Raw genomic sequence first — 21,212 nt, 5'->3', positions numbered from 1 at the left:
ATTGAAAACTTATTATAAATTTATAATTTTTTATAATTGCCTGATATTTTCATCTATACATTTGCTTAAAGTACTGTTTATGTTTCCCTTTAGCATTTACACACATTTTTTCAACTGCCTTAGAATGGATATGATTCATACTTAACTGATTACTGTTAGTACATATTCCAAGTAGTGGTTCTTTTCTTCTTTTCCTTTTGTGCTCTTTATCACAATGGTGTTTCTTCTACAGCATATATTAGTTTCAAGACAGCTTGAGAAGAAGTAATCAATACATACATAATATAAATTCTAAAATAAGCGGATGAGGTTTTAGACAGGGGAATATGTGTGTGCACAGGTGTGTTTGTGTATTCAGTTTCAGGTACAAGAGAAAGTGTGGACAAAGCATTTTTAAATAGACTGAGCTTCTGGGACTTAAAATGCAAGAGTACAAAAAAGGAAATTTTAAAAAGTCTAGATAAGAGCGCAAAGAAAGAAATAAGATCCAGGTAAAAGAGCTTTTAAATGAATATTAACAAGCTGATTTATCAATCAAATCATACAAAATTTCTATGTCTTCTATATGGAGGTGTGATGATAGCTCAGTTGATTTTATTTTAAGCAACATCTTTTAAGAAATACTGAGAAAGAAATTGGTGTAAGATAGCACAGATGTATCATCTGCAAAAATTCAAACTAATCTTTCAATATAAGAATTCACATCAAATTTATGCAAAGTCGCTCTTTATATAGCAAGTTTTGATGCCATTGAAATAATGGATAATTTTTTTGGTGGAAATGTAATCTTTTAAGGTTTTGGAAAAAATAAATGTATGTATTTCATGACTGAAAGAAAGTTAACGACAGAGAGCAAAGTCTGAGGCATAATTCTGAAGATAAAAGAGATCAGTTAATTCTCCCTCCAATCATTTTATCTTCCCAATGTGCTATTCATCTTACAGCTTGTTGCCTGGTAACCTGGTGATTATGAGGAATAATCATGGCTACCAACACTGAAGGTACAGGTGATTTTGTATTATGATCCCTGCTCGCTTTTAAGCTGAGTAGGCAATAGTGGGTGGCTCAGTTCCAAGAGAAAGGGCTTTGTTGTTACAGGGAAAGAATGCTGGATATAAGATGACAGTTTCGCTTCTACCAGGTACTGATTGTGGCTCTTGGAAAGTTCCTTGAATTCAGACAGCCTCAGTTCCCTCATCTGTATAATGGAGATAAACTTAGTACCCAACTATTTAAGTTGTCAGGAATCTTACATAAGATCGTGCATGTAAAATACACAAATACAACTATTTTTAATATTAACAGTATTACTATCACTAAAATGGATAAAGTTTGCTGTTATTGGAGGCTAATTGGAAACACTGAAGTTATTTGTTATTGAAAGCTGAATCAAATAGCTAATGATGATGCTTCGTTTATCCGGTGGAATCCTTTAGTTGAAATTAAGATAAACTGACTCTGGCCAATTAAAGCCAAAAGGAATTTATAGAAAGGATATTCATGGTATACATATTCAATGGATGGCTGGCGAGCCAGGCTTGGGAATTGGAAGAAACCAGGATAGTCTGGGAGAATGATGCCATCACTCATAGATAGGGTACTGTAGCTGAATTGCTAGGCTCCATCTTTTTTGAACTCTCTTTTCCTCTTTATTTTTGAGATTCAAATTCCTGGTATGAACGCATGTCAAACTAGTCGCCCCTGGGTCACATGCTACCTCTTTTAACAGTGTTGTTACCAAAAGGAAATCAAGACTGTATTAGAAATGGTAAATGGACACTCACAGCCTAAAAATTCTGAAAACAAACAGGCTTCCTAACTCCCCAAAATAAAAACAACAAAAAATGTCCTTTATACCAACTGTCATAAATGTGTGAATAAAAAACTACTAGGTCGTAAGAGGCCATGAACTCGATTGTATAGAGGCTTAAAAACTATTACTACCTAGTATTTATTCAGTGTTTACTATGTGCTAGGACTTGTGCTAAACCCACCGAGCAGATTACACAATGTGCATAAATATATTACTTATATAATACTGAATGCCAGATAATGGACAAATTGTAAATTTATTGAATTAGGGTCTTGTTTTTATTTGATTTTTATGAATAATTGTGGCTTCTTTTTTTCTATCTTAATCCTCTTAATAGGAAGTTGTTATGATTATTGAATTAATCAGGAGTCTTTGGGTTTATAAGTGACAGAAACCCAACTCTAACTGAACTAAACAAAAACAGTAAATTGACTAGTTTATGCCGGTGGGAAAAACACAGGAGTGGCCCTCAAATTCCATGGAGTTGCTGCAGGATTGAGGGCCTTGCAGTCAACACTGCCAGGTCAATCTTTCTCTCCATCAGGCTTTCCCTTTGCTTGTATCTGATAATCTTAATTCTTTCCTACTGCAGACAGATCTTCTCCATATGGTGGAGAAATAGTCACTAGCTCACTAGCATCTTGAACTTTCCAGTCTTCCCAGCACCCCGTCTCCAAATCAGAACAGAAAGGATGGAAAGGTGGGTTTAGTTTTGTTTTTCCAATTCCTTTTTTTTTTTTTTTTTGAGACAGAGTCTCACTCTGTTGCCCAGGCTGGAGTGCAGTGGTGTGATCTCGGCTCACTGCAACCTCTGCCTCCCGGGCTCAAGCGATTCTCCTGCCTCAGCCTCTTAAGTAGCTGGGTCTACAGGTATGCACCACCATGCCCAGCTAATTTTTTGTATTTTTAGTAGAGATGAGTTTTCACCCTGTTAGCCAGGATGGTCTCGATCTCCTGACCTCATGATCCACCCACCTCAGCCTCCCAAAGTGCTGGGATTACAGGCATGAGCCATGCGCCCAGCCTCCAATTCCATTTCTTGATTTTTATGTCTGCTGTTGGAAAAGAAAAAAAAAAACAAAAATAGTTTTAAAATCCTATTTCTATTAGCTTACTAAACCTGATACCCTTCCTTCCTCCATCTCTAAAAAATGGGGAAGACAGAGAAATGGAATGAAAAATCTTCAAAGCTGGAAGGACAAAGGGAGTTTCCTGTTCTAGGATGTGATGTGAAAGGAAATTAGAAGATGGACTGTCCTGAAGCATAGACATGACCCTCTCCAACTCATCATCTGAGATCAGCTGTCCTGGTAGGAACCCCTCCAGCCAACCCCTCCTCAAGTTATTCTATCTACTGGAAAATTGACATTCTATGCTGATTTTATTGGAGGAAGATACTACTCGCATCAGTATTAAAATTGTCCTAATGGATACAGAAATCTATGACATCTACAAAGTGAGTAGTGCCCCTGGGATCAGATAGTTTCCACCTTTACAACTTTACAGAGTTCTATACACTTCATAACTCTCCCGAATACATTGGGAATCCCGTATGCTCTGTTTGGGGACTGTGGCCTGAAGAACGACTGTGGCCCCCTGACGACTTAGTCTTGATCACAACTGGTAGAAACTACCACTATGACTAAGGTAGTAGAAGATGTATTCTATTGATGCTTATGATTTTCTTTGCTTTTCAATCCCTTATTTCCTTAATTTTATGAAATACGTACTGACAGCACATGCCACCTTACATTCTACATGTGCCTGGACTGAATTTTCCCCAAGAGCGGTCTTACAGAAAAATGCACCAAGGTACAACTGGTGTTCTTACATGGAGGTTGTGGGGTGTGGTGGCCAGAATTGTGATTGGCAGGAAGAGTTTAAGAGCACTGGACTCATTGCATGAATTTTGTTTTACATTGAAAAAGTGTTTCTGAGGAATAGCCTCATTTATTCATTAATTTAACAAATTATGAATATAAATATGCCAGACATTGGCTAGACACTGGGGATAACGTGATGAACAAGATGGGTAAGATTCTTATCCTTCCTGACTCTAATGAGAAAAGTATAGACCCCCATGCAAACTGTAACAATTAAGTGTGGTAAATGCTGTGATAGAAAAATGACAGACATTTATGGAAATGAGCAGAATGAACATCTAATTTTAGGGTTCTGGGAAGACGTTATAATCTGGCTTTTGACTTGGCTCCATCCCCCTATAGTGAAGTCATTGGCTTTTTGGCACAGTGCTTTAATAGGCTCCTAAACTAATTTCTAGGTGAAAACAATGAGAGAACTCACAGAAGAACATAGGTCCTCCTATTTCCACTTTAAACTTTATATCTGTGTTAATAGGTGTACATATGAAAGTTGGAAATGTGTCTGACAATGAAAGCATGCATCCCTGTGTTCTTGTTATAGGTGAAGATAGATAGACCTATATACATAATTTTTCATGGATAACATAAAAGTTTCAATTAAGATCTCAGTAGGCATTTAATACATAACTCCTAAATGAAGTTCTTTGCATTCGTCTTGATCAACAAATTACTTCCCTGGGTGATAACCATAAATAGCTTGATTTGGCAGGAGAATGAGCATGTACCTTATGTTTATGGATAAAAGGGTGCTTGCTACCTGATGACTCAGGTGCTGAGGAGTCTGTGGTCAGGGACAGACATTGGTGGGAGTGGAATGGATGGGTGGGTTGCAGCGGCTAAGACTGCCATTTTAGCACAGGCACGCAGAAGTGCCAAGAACTTGAAAGCATGACAGATAGTGAGCGAGGAAGCCAAGCCAGTTAAGGATGGCCTCCGATTCATGGTTGACAGCCAAGAGTAACTTGTGGTTAACAGAGCAGGCAAACACGCCCTACATACATGCATTCATTCTGAATGTGCTCTAGGTAAGATTATCTCAAGTTCTGTGGCTAGCTTTGAACTGGAATCACTGACTAGTAGTATGCCAATATCTCTTTGTATGCTCTTTGGAAGTACTTACCTCACTTTAAATCGTCAGCTATACATATGTGATAGCCAAATTTATTCCAGACTTAAGGCCTTGGCAGTTGCCACTTGCACTGCCTAGAACCCTGTCCTCAGATTGTCCTGTGGCTGACACTTATTTTGTCAACCTCTTCTCAGTGTCACTATTAGTTCTTCCAGAATTCTTTCTTGAATTCATTTTAAAAAGACAAACCAGAGCTTTCTGTTATATTTTAGTTTTATTATCTTGTAGCATGTATGATTGTTTGAAGTTATCTTAAATATTTTATAATTGACTATTTCTTTATTATAGGCATGTTTGGATATTGCTATGTTGCAGGTATTCTTCCTTCTGGTCTGGAAGCTCTATGACAATGAGGAATTTCTCTATCTCATTCACCTTTGTACCCTCAGAAGCTAGAAGAGCGCCTGGTAGTAGCTCCTCTCTGTTGCTTGAGGGCAAGAATTGTATCTCAGACAAAGTCCTGAACTTGATGTCTAGCACAGTCAATGAACATAAAGATGCTCATTAATATTTAGATTTCTCTAATGGGAAATACAGTAAAACCTTATAGAAGTAACAGATAATGAACATTAAGTGAACTCCTTGTTGGCTAAAAGAGGTAGTTTTTTCTTAACTTTTAAGTTAATTTAAAATCAGCTTTTTGTGTGTGTATTTGTGTGTTTAGTGTCCAGTTGAGTACCATTATGTGACAGGTGCTTTTAGAAGTGAAGAAAGGTAAAAGTGTCCTTGCCTTTTAAGATCTTATAATCTGTTTTAAAATGAGCCAATGAAATGCTTTCTCCTTTCTAGTATTTGTAAATGGAGGCTACCTGTGTTCTTAGACATAATGATATTTGTTGAAGAATGAATCAACGAATCAATGAATAGGGAATCAATGAACCAGTAAGAAACAGAAGAGCTAAGGGAACAAAACACAGCCAATTTGTCTATGAGTCAGTCTATGAGTCAGAGTAGGAGGATCTGCTTACATGAAGTCTTTGACTCATGAAATAGGCTACATTGATTTTTTCACCCAATGGAAGTCACTGTTTCCTTGTGCTCATAGCATTGTTTCTTACCCCATGGGATGCTTACGGTGTCCCTGTGCCTGTAATGCCCCTTCCTCATAGTCTCCATATGTTCAAAGTCCAGGCACTAAGGATAAAATTAAACATCATCACTTCAGTGAAATATTTTATTGCCTCCCTTGTAGTAAGTAATTTCTCCTGCCTCTGAATTCCGAGAATGCTCTACTGATTCCTTGCCTGTGGCACTTAACCTTCCCATGTTAAATTACCATTATTTATGTCTGCATTTGATTTTCTCTTTTAGACTCTCAGCTCTTCAAGGGCAGGCTTCATTGATGATTTATCTGAGTAGCCAACCTTCAGTAATTTATTCAATAAATCTTTACTGAAGAGTTATTACATGTCAGGTGCAGTGCTCATTTTGGAGAAACAGTTGTGAGCAACTGACACAGACAAGGGAAACACTCACTTGCCCTGTATTATAGGGTTTAATAATAGAGAATAGTATTAATGGCTTTTATATGTTAAGCACTTTGGCCAATTTAAGACAATTATCTTAGCATATTGTGATAGGTAAGGACATAGGTTTTCAACTCCGTAGATTATGATTTAGTTCCTGGCTCTATCACTTGTTGGATGTGTGGTCTTAAGTTGGTAATACAGCCTCTTGGAGTTTATGCCTCAGTTATTACCACAAATAATGCTGTATAACCAAACCAAAGCAGATAAAAGCAGAATTTATTAGGCTCATGAGTCTGTGGATTGATTGGATGGCTTTTCTGGTCTGGACTAGACTAGGCTGGTCTTACTGTGGCTAGCTCATGTGTCTGTCTGTGATGAGCTAATGAGTCAGCCAGGACAATGGTGCAGTCTAGAATAGCCTCACCCTCTGCATAGCAAGCCTGCACTTCCACACATGGTGGCTCTGGGGATCCAAAACAGCTAGTAGAAACATGCTATTTGTAATGTAGGCTCAGAGTGGTCAGAGTGTCACTTTTGTCTAATTCTATTGCTTGAGCAAGTCCCAGGGCCAGCCCAGATTCATGAGGTGGGAAACAGACTCTATATTTTGATGGGCATTGCTGTAAAGTCACATTGTACAGGGTGTGAACACAAGGAGACATCAACAATTGTGGGCGATTTTTGGACTTCATCTACTACAACTTCAGTCTATAAAATAGAGATGATAGTAATAGTCCCCATTTTATAGGTGAATTGTGAAAACTGTACGACAGGTGTCCTCAACCCCCAGGCCACACAGCAGGAGGTGAGTGGCAGGTGAGCCAGCGAAACTTCATCTGTATTTACAGTTGCTCCCCATTTCATGCATTACCGCCTGAGCTCTGCCTCCTGTCAGATCAGCAGCACATTAGATTCTCATAGGAGCACGAACCCTATTGTGAACTGTGCCTGTGAGGGATCTAGGTTGCATAAGCCTTATGAGAATCTAATACCTGATGATCTGTCACTGTCTCCCATCACCCCCAAATGGGGCCATCTAGTTGCAGGAAAACAAGCTCAGGGCTCCTACTGACTCTACATTATGGTGAGTTGTATAATTATTTCATAATAGCTTACAATGTAATAATAATTAGAAATAAACTACACCATAAATGTAATGCACTTGAATCATACCAAAACCATCCGCTTCCCAACAACCCAGTTCGTGGAAAAATTGTGATCCAGAAAACCAGTTCGTGGTGCCAAAAAAGTTGGGGACCGCTACTGTGTGAGATAATGTGGAAAAAGCTGGATTGTTACCCGGCACTTGGGAATAACTGTAAATGTTGGAAGTTTGTTATTATCATATCATGTATCCTCACAGCCAACCATATGGAGATATTATTATATCCTCATCTTACAAAGGAAGATTATGGAGCCAGGATTCAAACGACAGTTTGTTTCACCTTAAAGCTTGTAGCACAGATTTCTTTCCTGTTTTGTTTTGTTTTTTCTTTCTGAACACACAAGCAGACATTTTTCATTCTCCCTTGCTGTTAGGTGTGACTGTATGATAAGATTCCAAATGGGGAACAGATTACTATGAGGTGCTTCCCTGCTGGCTCACAAAATCCTTCTGTGTGGGATCTTACATGTTCTTTCCCCTTTCATGGCTTGAAGCACATAGCACAACGGCTACATGAACCTTAGAAGTTATGTGATAAAGATGACAGAGCCACGGAATGAAAGGAGTCCAGGTCCCTGAATCTCCATGTGGAATCCCTGCAGAACTGGAATTCTGATTTTGGATTTTAGTGAGCCAGAAGTTAAGTTTTATTGTGAATATCCAATGAAGTGTTGGAGTTTGTTACATCAATAACTAATACAGTTTAGTTGTAACAAACTAATACCAACTGTAACAAATTCATTAATTGCAGTTAGGTTTTACTAGCTATTACAAACGAACCAATACAGAATTTAATTTCTAAAATACTGTGCTATACAATTTAGAATAGTTAAACCTTTCCTAGACAGTATTTTGTATATATGAGGCATTCTGATGTTTGTTGAAATGAGAGGATTCCAGAGCCAAGCATAAGCTTTCTAGTCACTTAATTCTATTGGTACTTCCTTTCTGCCTATGATTTCCTTGCTTGCTTGCTTTCTTTCTTTTTTTTTGATTTCCTTGCTTTCTTATCACCCAGAGAAACTTGTTCCTTTTCGGTCAAAGTGGACTTAACAGGTCGAGGGACAGCTAATTTGGACCAGAAGATCCCATTCTCTAGAGTACCATTATTAGAATCCATTTTATCTACATAAACAAGATCAAATAATATTTTCAGGCAAAATGAAAAAAATTGAAGACCTTTTCTATAGATTGAAAATATTTGTTTTGGGGTCTCTGTGTTCAATTCTGAGGACAACTGGGGTCAGGGAGATTCTAAGAGGATTGAAAGTAGGTTTTAAGCACTCTTTTGTGGGAGGAGAGGAGTTAAGAATTAAAAGTTAAAAGAAAAAAGGTAGGAAAAAAGCTACTGAAAACAAACCAAATAAACCAAAGGTAATGCAGCCCTATTTGAAGCCAATGAGAAAAAAATTTACACTACATTCCCGTTGGCCCAGAAAAGAGGAATTCATACTAATTGGTACGATTATAGAAGCTCTAGGTGAAAAGTAGGGCTTTTATCTTACGATAATTATATGAAACCTCTGCTGTTGACCCCACTCAAATAATGTAACTTCTGCCTTACAGGACCAAAGAATTATAGAGGCTGACTATAAAAATTTAGAGCCATGGAGTAAGAGGTCTAGTTACATCCCTTAGAAGGAGAACAATTAGCATACAATGGCATCTCAGTGAAATAGAACTTAACTTTTAAAACATTTCCATTTCTATTCGGTAACCTCGCTTTGAAAGAAAAATAATATAGTTGACATTTAATGAATACTTACTATTTGCCAAGCAGTCTGAGTTGAATTAGAAAGAGGCAATTAATAAAATCAAGTTGAAATCAGAAATTTTATGAAAGCAAATTTTCCTCTTTTTTATTTTTTAAATGTAGCAGATCTCAGGGAGGCTTTGAGTAGACAAAAAAATCACTTAACAAAGTCTTAGGTGGAGTCTTGGTTCTGGCACTTGGTCAAACAGTCCTTTTTATTCATCTGTAAACTGGAAATAATGATATCCTCCATTGAAGATCAATGAAATAAAATATGTGAGGGCATTTTTCAAGCCACAAAATGTAGGGTAAATGTAATTTAACTGTAATTTTACACTTACATACACATATTTAATTATTTTATTTACAGTGGATTCTGGCAGGAACAAATAGCACAATGAAGGTTTTGAGAAAACTTAAAAAAACTTTGCACGTGGTTAATATCTAGGAAACACCCTGTATATCATTGATATTCCTTTGTTACCCAATAAGCAAGCAAAAACCCACAACCCAATAAATATATTACAACAAAAACCCACTCCAAAACACAGCAAGGTACAATAAGCAAATACATCTGCAGGTGATTGCTATATGATGGAAACTAGTAAATGACATAATTCACTAATATTTTTTATTTCTTCCAGTAAGTCATTAGATGCTTAAGAGAAGTGGCTTATAACAGTTTTCATTTTCATTAAATATTTATATTTACTAATGGCAATTGTTCTGACAAACTGGGTAAATTGAGCAACTTAGAAATTTATGCTTCAAAAATAGAAGTTCTGGAATTCCTAGTGAGCAAGCTAATGCTTGAGTCATTAACACGCCATTGATTTTATAGTTAAAAAGCTGGAAAGGAAATATAGTGAGTGTTTTAAGTGTTGTGATAGTTGTTTATCTTGATACTTAAATCACAAGTCTTTTGATTGTAGATATCCATTAGCTATGAAACATGCTCCTGTGGATTTTTCAGAGGATCCTCTTTCAGTTCTCTGGGGATATCTTACCCCCCTTTTTTGTCATCTATGAGGAAGAAAATGACAATGAACCATTCTTGCCATGTAGCAGCTAAGGAAAGGATCATAAGTTTCAGAAAATTGGAAGACCAGAAATTTGAATACAGGACAAAATTTCTGTTTCTGGAAGGCAAAAGACCTGAGTTTCTGGGGAACTATAAGAGAGTAACTTAACCATAATTATTCAACATTAGTCCAATACATATTTACTGAGCACTTACTATGCACCAGGCGCAGTGCTCAGGATGCAGTAATGAACAAGAAAACACTGTGTCTGAACTCAGGGTACTTAAGGCAGACAATTAAGTGAATGGTAATAACACAATGTGAGGAATGTGATGACAGGAAGCTGTGAGCACACATACACAGGGGCCGTAAGTTCAGGGACTGTCTTCCTGATGAGTGATGTATGCTGGGCTCTGCAGGATGAACAGGAGGTAGGAGTGTTCCAGGCCATGGAAACAACGTGTGCAATGGCCAGGAAATCAGAAAGAGTATGGTATGTGTTGTCAAGCAAATGGGCTCGCTGCCTGATGCACACAGAAGCCAATAACTATGGCACCAACTTTTGAGAAAAGAAAGCTTTCTTTCAGCAAAGAGACAGAAGCAGGCTCAAATCTGTCCCTCTGATTTGGGATCTGGGGCAAGTTTTAAGGGATCAGAGAGCAAGGGAAAGGATTTAGGAACGTTGGTTTGGCAGGGTCTGATTGGAGGGCTTCAGATATGAGCATTTACAGTAAAGTATGTTGAGGCAGATTTTAGCCTTGGATCTTCCTGGCCAATGGAGTCCTTACTTCTTAAAGAGTTCTGATGTTCAGGTTCTGGTCAAGTCTCAATCTTCTTGATTCTGAAGGCAGAGGGGAAGAATTGTGAGTTCTGGGTATTGTTAGAGGGCAAAGCTTTTTCTATTGCACATGCCCAGGCTATACAACTTGCAGTTTTTGGCTCTGTTATGGCTAAAAGGTAACCTGATATTTTGTTATCAACAGAGTAGGTCCAGTTTGGGCTGGTCCCACAGTTACACATGTTCCAGCCACCAAAAGACAGCGTGGGTAAAATAGTTGTCGAACAAAACCTAACATGAGCTACAAATGTGAGTCATACAAGTAAACATAACATTTATAATTCTAAACTTTATAGCAGTCACATTAAAAAAGTAAGAGGAGGCAGATAAAATTAATTTCAATAATATGTTTTATTCAGCCACGAATGTCCCAGAAACTGTCATTTCAATGTGTAATCAGTATAAAATATTAAGAAGACACTTTATATTTTTTTTCTTTTTCTTTATTTTTTGGAGACGGGGTCTTGCTCTGTTGCCCAGGCTGGAGAGTAGTGGCGTGATCTTGGCTCACTGCAACCTCTGCCTCCTTGGTTCAAGCGATTCTCCTGCCTCAGGAGGATCCCCCAGTAGCTGGGATTACAGGTGCACACCACCATGCCTGGCTAACCTTTTGTACTTTTAGTAGAGTTGGGGTTTCACCATGTTGGCCAGGCTGGTCTCGAACTCCTGGCCTCATGATCTGCCTGCTTCTGCCTCCCAAAGTGCTGGGATTACAGGTGTGAGCCACTGCACCTGACCTATATTATTTTTTCATACTAAGTCTTTGAAGTTCTGTGTGTTTTTTCACGTGAGCACAGCTCTATTTGAACTAGCCACATCCAAGTGTCCAAAGTCAAATGGCTACTACCCTGGACAATACAGGGCCTAGACAGTAGAACAAGGGCTCGAGTGGTGAGAGATGGAAATGAACAAGTAGAAAGGAACCAAATCTTGAAATTTATTTCTTTATTTGCAACCCATTTAATTATACAAAGTGGTCTTTAAGGTTCTTCTAGCCCTAAAATTCAGTGAACCACTAGCCTATCTTAATGTAGGAGTGGTAAGAAATAGCCCAAACTGACTGTTCTCACCTTAACATCTCAAATTTCTCTTCCTCCCCACTTCCCCCTTTCCCTCCTATTCGTCTTCCTCCTCTTTTCCTTCCCTTTCTCTTCCTCCTTCTCTTTCTTATTCTTTTTATTCTTTTGACTAAAAAGGTATTTATACATGCCACTGACCCAGGAATGCCGCAATGCATATACTTGCTCTCACATAAAATTTTATTTAAAGCTAATTTCTCTTGGTTCATTTTGTAGGGCTTCCATTTGACAGTATTTATAGTAGAATTTTATATAGTAGATTTTACCTTCTGGTGATAGCACTTTCAGTTTTCTTTGGGAACTGTGATTCATTCCTCCATTTTAAGTCAATGTTGTCCAGGTGTGGCTAGCCATGCTCCAAGTCCAGGGAGAGGTGTGTCTTAGGCCTATGCATGCATTCTTGGCCATAGCGATTGGTTCACTGATGGGCCTGTTGCATAAATCATATGAATCAGGGCCAAACAGAGCTCATTTGGGGAATTTTTCTTGAGCTATTGGGATATAAGTATATACTATTCTTTCTATTGGTAAAATTGTTCGTAGGATAGGATAGGATGTGGACTGCAGTGGATGGCAGCCATCTTGTCTCTATGAGGAGAGAGCTTGCTTGAGAATGAGCAAACACAGAGAAATGTAGAGCAGTGAGATGGGAGAAGCAGAGCTTTGAGAAAAAGTCTTTTGTGCTCCTGGATCCAGCTGTACCTGAAGTCCAAAGATCCAATCTTGGTCTTTCCAGTTTTATAAATCTCTGTATCCTCTCTCTCTCTTATTCGGACAAAGCCTCTTTGAGCTGGAGTTTCTACCACTTGCCATGAAAAGATTACTGGATAAATCTTCAATAAGATTATTGTCAACTGAAAGTTTACAGAATGGGCTCCAGAATTATATTATAGACAAACATCATTGAATACAAATTCTAATGCCTGAAAAATATGTTTTTTCTATGAGCTACTATTAATTATTAACGAATTAAGGCATTTGCTCATTTTATTCAACATTTATTACAAATATGTGATTTATCAGGCACTGTGTTCTGCCTTATGTGTTATATTGTGTCAATTATTTTCCTGATTGTTTTTCTCATTCCTCTGTGAGCTTTTGGGGACAGAATACTCCTGCCCAACACCACATAAAAAGGAGAATTTATAAATAAAAATAGAAGCAAGATCTATGCATGTGAAAGGTGTTTCATTCTTTTTTAAAACTGCAAGTCTCATACTCTTTGAGAAGGAACAATTAATACTTTTTTTTGAAGATGGAGTTTTTTCTTTTCACTCTTGTTGCCCAGGCTGGAGTGCAGTGGCGCAATCTCGGCTCACTGTAACCTCCACCTCCGGGGTTCAGGCGATTCTCCTGCCTCAGCCTCCCAAGTAGCTAGGATTATAGGTGTATGCCACCACACCCAGCTAATTTTTGTATGTTTAGTAGAGACAGAGTTTCACCCTGTTGGCCAGGCTGGTCTTGAACTCCTGGACTCAGGTGATCCACCAGCCTTGGCCTCCCAAAGTGCTGGAATTACAGGCGTGAGCCACCACTCCTGGCCTGGAACAATTAATTCTTTCAAATTTATCTTCTTCTACTTTACACATGTCACATAATTTTCTGCATATTTTTCTAACTATAATTTTGGAGAACTTTAGAATTGATTGTCTCCCAAAATTGTGACTAGAATAAATGGGCAGTTCAAAAATAAATCCACATCTAGACCTTACCCCCAGTGCATCAGAATCACTTGGGATGATTATTTGAAATGAAAATTCCTGGGCTCCTTTTGTTCAGAGATACTAAATTGGAGTCTTTTTGGTAGAGTCCTTAATTTATATTTATATTTTAACCAGATGCTTTAGAGAATCACATGCACAGTTAAGTTTTAGAATTACTTGGTTGCTTAGGAAAACAATCCATAAGCATTGCAGGATAGAGTGAGAACATGGACTGGCTTTGAGACTTAGATCATTAGCATTTAAATATTATTTATCTACTTTAGTCCACCTGACAGCAAATAATTATTTTTAATGATTATAAACATTTCACATGGGAAAATATTTTATAAATATTATTCACCTAGTAACGTATGAACAGAATTTTATTAGTCACAGGTAAATACTATAGATCATAGAGACTATTTATTAAATTTAATGATAGCATGTGAACTCTGTCTAATGGGAGATTAGCTGACCAATATTAACTTAAGCTGGAAAAGCTGGGCTAATACTATTCTTTTCAAACAAGAAATAAATCTTGTTCCTAAACTCTATTCTTACATATTTTATACAAACTCTTAAAACATCTTGGTCAATTTTTTTTACATTAGCCTGTGTTGTAAGTTTTGACATTTATTTTAAATTTTGTATTTCCTTGCAAAAATGGTTGGTACAATGCATTCATGTAGTAAGAACTGGGTTTGAGAATGAGATCTTGCAAAATAGAAATAGCCAACTGAAATTGAGATTTGGAGAGGGGACTGAAAGAGAAGCTCAGATCACAGTGGATGTTTAGGCTGCTTATTTTTTCAGTTTCATAAGCTAAGTGGAAGTCTTATCATGCCCACAATATTTTCTGGGCCCTGGTAACATTCCCACATAGTTTATACTTGGATAAAATATTAAAACCGAATAAAGCAACTGGGAAGAGTTTCTATTTCAAGAAATGTTAGATCACTCGGATGTTGGCCTCTAATTCTGGCTAGCTAACTTACTTTTATTAAGTTCATTCATTCATTCATTCATTCAACAAGTGTTCATAAAGTGCCTGCAATATGCCAGCCACTCTACTAAGCATTTGAGATGGAATAACATTCACATAACCCTGTCCTCATGTGTCTTATCATCTGGTGACTCTACTTATCTGTGTGTCTTGTCCTATGTGGAGGAATCCAGAGAATAGTCTTTCATAATTTTCAGAAGAACTTTATTTTAGTTTCCATAAATAACAGACCTATTGGCTTAGTAAATAGTTCATTTAATATGCATGGTGATATCTCCTTTTATACACTAAATCCTGCCCATCTCAGTCCAGTGTACCCCATGAGGAATAAATGAGTTAATCTATTGATTATCACCACTAGACTATTTTTTTGCCAATGATCCTGCCACAGATAGAGTACAAGATGATTGTACTTTTTACTAAGTTACTACTACAATCTGTAGCGTGCACATCCCAACTTACTTCTTTAGAAAGAAGTGTAACATTCACACTGACCCCCCGAATAACTATATAATCAGGAAATCTGTCTTGAGGGGCCAGCTGTGACTTGAACCCATTTGTTGGGTTCTATCAGCCAATGTAGCAATTATGATCAGGACTGCTTAGGAGGATAATTGGACCAGGCCAAACAGGTGTTAGTAATTGCCTGCCACTCCAGAGCATGGGCTCTGAAGGTGTGAGTGCTAACACAGAACTCTTCAATGATTTGCAGGGCTGCCAAATGACTGTCATCATGGCTAACCAAGGCCTGATAAATCTCCCTTAATCTCCAGATTTCTATGTAATAATATTTCCATGGAAAAGAAGATTCAGTTTCAGGGATCAGTGCCTGGGAGAGTTCTCTTTGTCTTTTCTAGTTTTATAAAATGATTATGGCAAGAGATAATTGGTGGTAATGTTGAGGCCGTGAGAACACTGTAAGGAGTTGCAAGTAACGAATGTTTTAATAAAATAATACAAAACTGATCACGTCTACATTCTACATTGTTCTTTCTGGATCCTCTGATCTTGGGAGATAGATTTATTCAGCCATTTATTGTTGTCACTTATTAGTATTCTCACAGGTATTGGAATCACATCCTGCCCATGTGGGCATAACACTCTGGATTGAGTACTTTTCTTTGCTGTCAACATTGGGTTGAAGTTGATATTGGTTTTTCCTTTAGTGGAGCCAAAAACACTTTTCTTCACTGTTCTTGCATCTGTTACAAACTAAGGCAGCTTCCATAGATTTAACTGTAACTTAGCTCCTGGTAATTGCAATAGCATCAACAAAATTAACATAAGTATGCTCACTGAATATTTTACACTATGTAAACTGTTGTTGTATATATTTTTATATTCGATCTTTGAAGCCATCCCAAGGGGTGATTGTTATTAAACTTATTTTACAGATAAGAAAATTAAGGCTCATCTGAAGACTTAAGGTCACATGACCTGGAAGATATTGACCTAAATTCAGAACTAGTTCCTCTTAATTTAAGATCCTGTTCCTTTCCCATGGCACTGAATGCCATTCACAGAGATGGCTGCTGTGTCATGTGCCCTCCAAATTTTACTCTGCACTGTCTTTGAAGATATATAATAATAAAGATAGTAAAATGCAAGAGTAATAGTAATAATAATAGCATAATTTGGTGTTAACAGTGTTGCTCTAACCTTAATAAGTGATTTAAATTCTCTCTAAGATTCACTCTACACATCTGTGAAAACAGTAAGCATCTCTTAATATTGTGAGGATTAATGACATCATCCATATAATAATAAGATGATGATGATGATGACAACTACTGCTTTGGAATCCTATGTGTTTACTAAATCCTAGCTATTTTATATGTATTAGCTATAAGCCTTGCAATAATGTTGTAAAATATGCATTTTAATTCCCAGCTTATAAATGGGGAAATAAAGACTGGAAAATGTATGTGATTTGCTCAACATCAAACAGTCATCAAGAGCCTGTGTTAACATCTGGCGTGGATCCAAAACCCATGTTCTTTACTGTGGTAAGTTGTTGCAAAGCATTCTTTGAAAAAGATGGAAGCCTTCTTCACTCAAAATCGATTAATTTCTCCAAACACTTGACCTCCCATGAATACCAAGTCCATGTTATACTCATGGTATATTTTAGTGTACTTAAGGTACACACAGTAAAAGAAATTTGAATTTCACAATTTAGCACAGATAGTTGGTTGCTGTGAATGAAAATGTTTCTTTTTGTGCTAATGAGTTTATATGTGTTATCCTAGGTTCCTTAAAAAAAGGTAGGTCAGATTCCAAAGAAACTGTGTTCTAGAAAATAATAGTTTAATGAAAATCTAGGTTGTGGCCCACAGAATTGTGACTCTGTACTTATCAGACCAGAGAATGATGATTCAGGCTTATAACTAAAGATCCTGGGGTGTTTTTGAGGGATTTACACCTGGGTTCTTATATCGTGTCTCCTCTGTAAATCTAGCAGGAAGACAAGGAAATTGTTCTGTACCATTTCACCACTGAGGAAACTGAGTCTAGAGGAGTTACGTTTTCTGCTGAAGATCACATAACTAGGGGAACTTGTTTCTACCTCCAGACAATTTTCTGCTGTGACCCTAAGGTAGTAGGCATAAAGGGCTGGGGGCTATTCCTCAAGCTAATTTGTGGATAAAGATTTATTTTTCTTCTAGGCCTTAGGATTATAATAGGAAAGCTTTCTCCTCCTGTATTCATCTTTAATGTAATGAGTATAAACTGTGAGTCAGAAGGCTGGGTTTCAGTCCTGCTCTGTCACATACCAACTGATAAACCAGGTCACTTAACCTATCTGGGGCTGTGTTTCCTCTTGTGAAAAATGAAGATAATAGTGCTTATCATTCTTGTCCTATGGGGCTGTGGAGAGCATCTAACCAGAGACTGTAGGTGGTAAGAAAGTGGTCTCAGCATTCAAGTCCTGGACAAGCTCTAGCCACCCAGCATAACCTCTTCTTTCTTAATCATACCATAATTTTCTTTTGAAGAATTGCTTATCTTTCATTATGTGTGATCTTGGAGGGGCTGTGAATCAGGGTCTTTCTGCCTTCCTACTACAGTCGTCAGAAATGTTCTGGAGGCCATTGCGAGCTTCTCTCTCCAGACCCCTCCTCACCCTCTGGCATAGTCACAGGGCAAACACTGGATCTAAGCCAGTCAGATGGGCTCTTTCTTCTGGAACTGAATCCTCAGCAGAATGACAAAGAAAGACTAAACAACGATGACTCAGATGAATTGATCCTTTGATTCCACATCAGCTCCTTCATGAGACTGGGAAGCAGTTCCTTTACCTTCTTTGTTGTCCCATTGTGGAGCTGGCTCCTCCAGCTCTCCCAGCAATTCTATGGGAATCATTCTCCAGTGATTTCTCTTTTTGGATGGCCTAAGTTGGATTATGTTGATTGCAATCACAGAATTGTATTACATATGTCAGTTTTTAACGTATTTCCTTAACCTTAAAATGCCACAAATTTAATATGCATCATTAAGTTTTTCAGGGAAAAAGGAAGAAGCAGTCACACTATATTCAATATATACACCGATAGGCAAGAGGCATACTGGTTTGAGAAATGTGAAACATGAGAAGTAGAATGTAAAAAAAAAATGTGTGTGTTAGAATTGAGGAATTATGGTACCCATATTATCATTATTAATAAATTATATTAGAATAGTAGTTATGACAACTGAGTATTTTATGTACCTAGAACCTACAAGGAGTCAGGGAAGTAGGCCAAAGGACAAAGGAGTTGATTCTAAAATTCTCTTGATTGCTTCTCTGAGAACTTCTCAATTTATTCCCCTTTTGGTATAAGAAATATCTGGTTTTGACTGCCAGCTAATTTCCAGAAGTTGAAGGCAGTTATGGTTTATTGTGAGTGGGAGGTTTGTAAGAAAATAGCAGTGCAGCAGTAAGGAGAAGCTCTCTGAAGTTGTTCTGAATGTACAGCTAATGGGCAGTTATCTATGAGAGAGATTTTTATAGCTTCCTCCATATAGCTGGTGAAAAATTAGCCTGGATGTTGGGGGAGGAGCCTGTCAATTTGGCTTCTTATCAAACTCAACTTTGTTAAGCAGTTAATTCTAAGGTGTTTTATCCATTTATTACTAAGGCATGTAAGTCTGAGCTGGCAGCCTTGATTAATAGATTAATGATCACTGCTCCCTACAATGTAATTGTCATTGCGTCCCTAGAAGAACTACAAATTTACCTCCGGGGTTAGGATTAGGTGAGGGTGACACTCAAGCAGCCATAGAAGGTGTGAGGATTTGGGACTGTTTAAATGAAGACAAAGACATGCCCTCAAGAAACAATTTTCCAAGCTGCTGTTTTGACTTGACAGTAGCAGAGACTTCATTGGAAGATGTTGTGAAAATGAAATGCAGCAGGATCAAGAGGAGAGGGTCTATTAGTCACTCAAAACTGACTTGTGCAGATCTTGCAATTCCATTTGTATTTCTGTCTCCCTATCTGTAAAGCAAGAGCAATTATTCATAATTTGACTGTCATTCGTATCATGCTAAGTGATTTAGGGCTGCATCTTCACATGACCCAGCTTGTAACAGATGGGCTGTAGATTTAATGAGGTGGTGTATCCCTGCTCTATCATTTCCCAGCTCCATAAGCAAGGGCAGTTATGCAACTCTTTATGTCTCATTTCCTCATGTGGAAAATGAAAATAGTAATAACCCATCTCATCATCATTTTGTTATAAAAATTACTCTAACTAGTGTCTGACAGGCTTAGCAGGTTACAGAGTAAGTATTCGGTAAATGTTAGCTACCATTACTTAGTAGATGGGCCTGAAGATATTTGTCGATGGGTGCAATGTAGATGTTTTATGATTCCTGTTAGCATGAGTTTGACAAACTCCAGCCCTGAGTCAAATCTAGCCTGTCACATGTTTTTGTAGAGAAAGTCTTATTGGACCACAGCCATGCTCTCTTGTTTATATATTGTCTATGGCTTCTTTTTTGCTACAGAAGGAGAGTCAAGTAGTTAAAACAGAGATCCTAAAATATTTACTATCTGGCCCTTTAGACAAAAAGTCAGCCAATCTCTGGGGATCATCAAGAAAACAGACAACTGTCCCACCCTTCATGTAATTTACATTTAGTAATAGATTGGATGTGTTATAGTTTACTTAACTTTTCCCCTTCGGGTGATTAATAGACATTTAGCAGGTTTTCATTATTTTCATTCACAAATAATTCCACAATAAATGACATAATATATATGTGAATATATCTTTAGGATAGATTCCTACATGTGAAACACTTAGGGGAATTATTTGGGACACCTCAGCTGATGTCTTGCAGATTTACTGATGGGACATTGTGAAATTTCTCAATACCAAAGATGTCAGAACTAAGTACAGAATTAAGCTGTCAGTTCTAATTCCCCATAACAGAGTTTATCAGTAATTAGCTTCTTTGATCGAGCCAGAGGTTGCAGTCCCTAAAGAAAAAAACACAACACTGAATCTCAAGAAATTGACTACTTGTCAGATGAAGTTAACTATCAAGATTCCTACCCATCACAAGTAATCTTACTGCTGGTCATTGCTTCCATCTATCAGTTCGGTGTCGCTGCCTTTTTGCTTTGGAATAGATTGTGTGGATAGAGTCATCAAGCTTAATGGAAGTTTCCATCTGGATCATGGTATCTGTTAACCTTAAAAAGTCTTATGAATTCTGAGTAAGGGAGCAGTTACATTATTCTTTCATATAAGGTGATAGTATTCCTAAGGCCACTCCTTTGTGAAACATGCCTCAATCAGAAGATCTGATGGTGGAAACAAACATTTTATCCTTACGTAAAGGCCCTTCTGTTTTTTACTTTTGACACGCCTCAAATTGTTGCACCTGCAAAGACATGGCTCAGGATTTACTACTAGTATACAAAATTATGATATATTGGTTAGTAGATTGTGGAGATTAGCTGACTATATCTAGATAGTATTTTAAGATAACAAAATGTTATATTGAATCAGGGCACCTAAAATGCAAAAGTCTAAGGGGCGAAGGAGATAACGTTAATGGTGAACTTGAAAGCTTGTTTTTCATTTGAAGACAGGGGCTGCTACTTAGTCCCAGCCAATTGCTGCCACACCTTACTTTTCTAAAAGAAGGTGGACATACACTTCTGTAGGTAAAACTGTCCCAAGATTTAGAAGTCTGCAACTAAAAATAAATTAACTTAAAAATAAAATAAGGACTTCATGTCTAAAACACCAGAAGCAATGACAACAAAAGCCAAAATTGACAAATGGGATCTAATTAAACTAAAGAGCTTCTGCACAGCTAAAGAAACTACCGTCAGAGTGAGCAGGCAACCTACAGAATGGGA

The 21,212-nt window shown here is 37.6% G+C and overlaps 1 long non-coding RNA gene across 1 annotated transcript; it reads left to right on the top strand.

Moving 5' to 3' along the window:
- Positions 1–844: 844 nt before the first annotated feature.
- LOC129533631 (uncharacterized) lies at positions 845–17,497 on the top strand. Its single transcript, XR_008679909.2, has 5 exons — positions 845–1,141; positions 2,406–2,513; positions 2,974–3,269; positions 16,748–16,863; positions 17,316–17,497. It is a non-coding gene; the product is annotated as an uncharacterized lncRNA (long non-coding RNA).
- Positions 17,498–21,212: the final 3,715 nt, after the last annotated feature.

This window comes from Gorilla gorilla, chromosome 4 (genome assembly GCF_029281585.2).
Source record: "Gorilla gorilla gorilla isolate KB3781 chromosome 4, NHGRI_mGorGor1-v2.1_pri, whole genome shotgun sequence".
NCBI lineage: Eukaryota > Metazoa > Chordata > Mammalia > Primates > Hominidae > Gorilla > Gorilla gorilla.
Note: the sequence above shows the minus strand (reverse complement) of the source record. Positions and strands in the feature narration are given on the sequence as shown.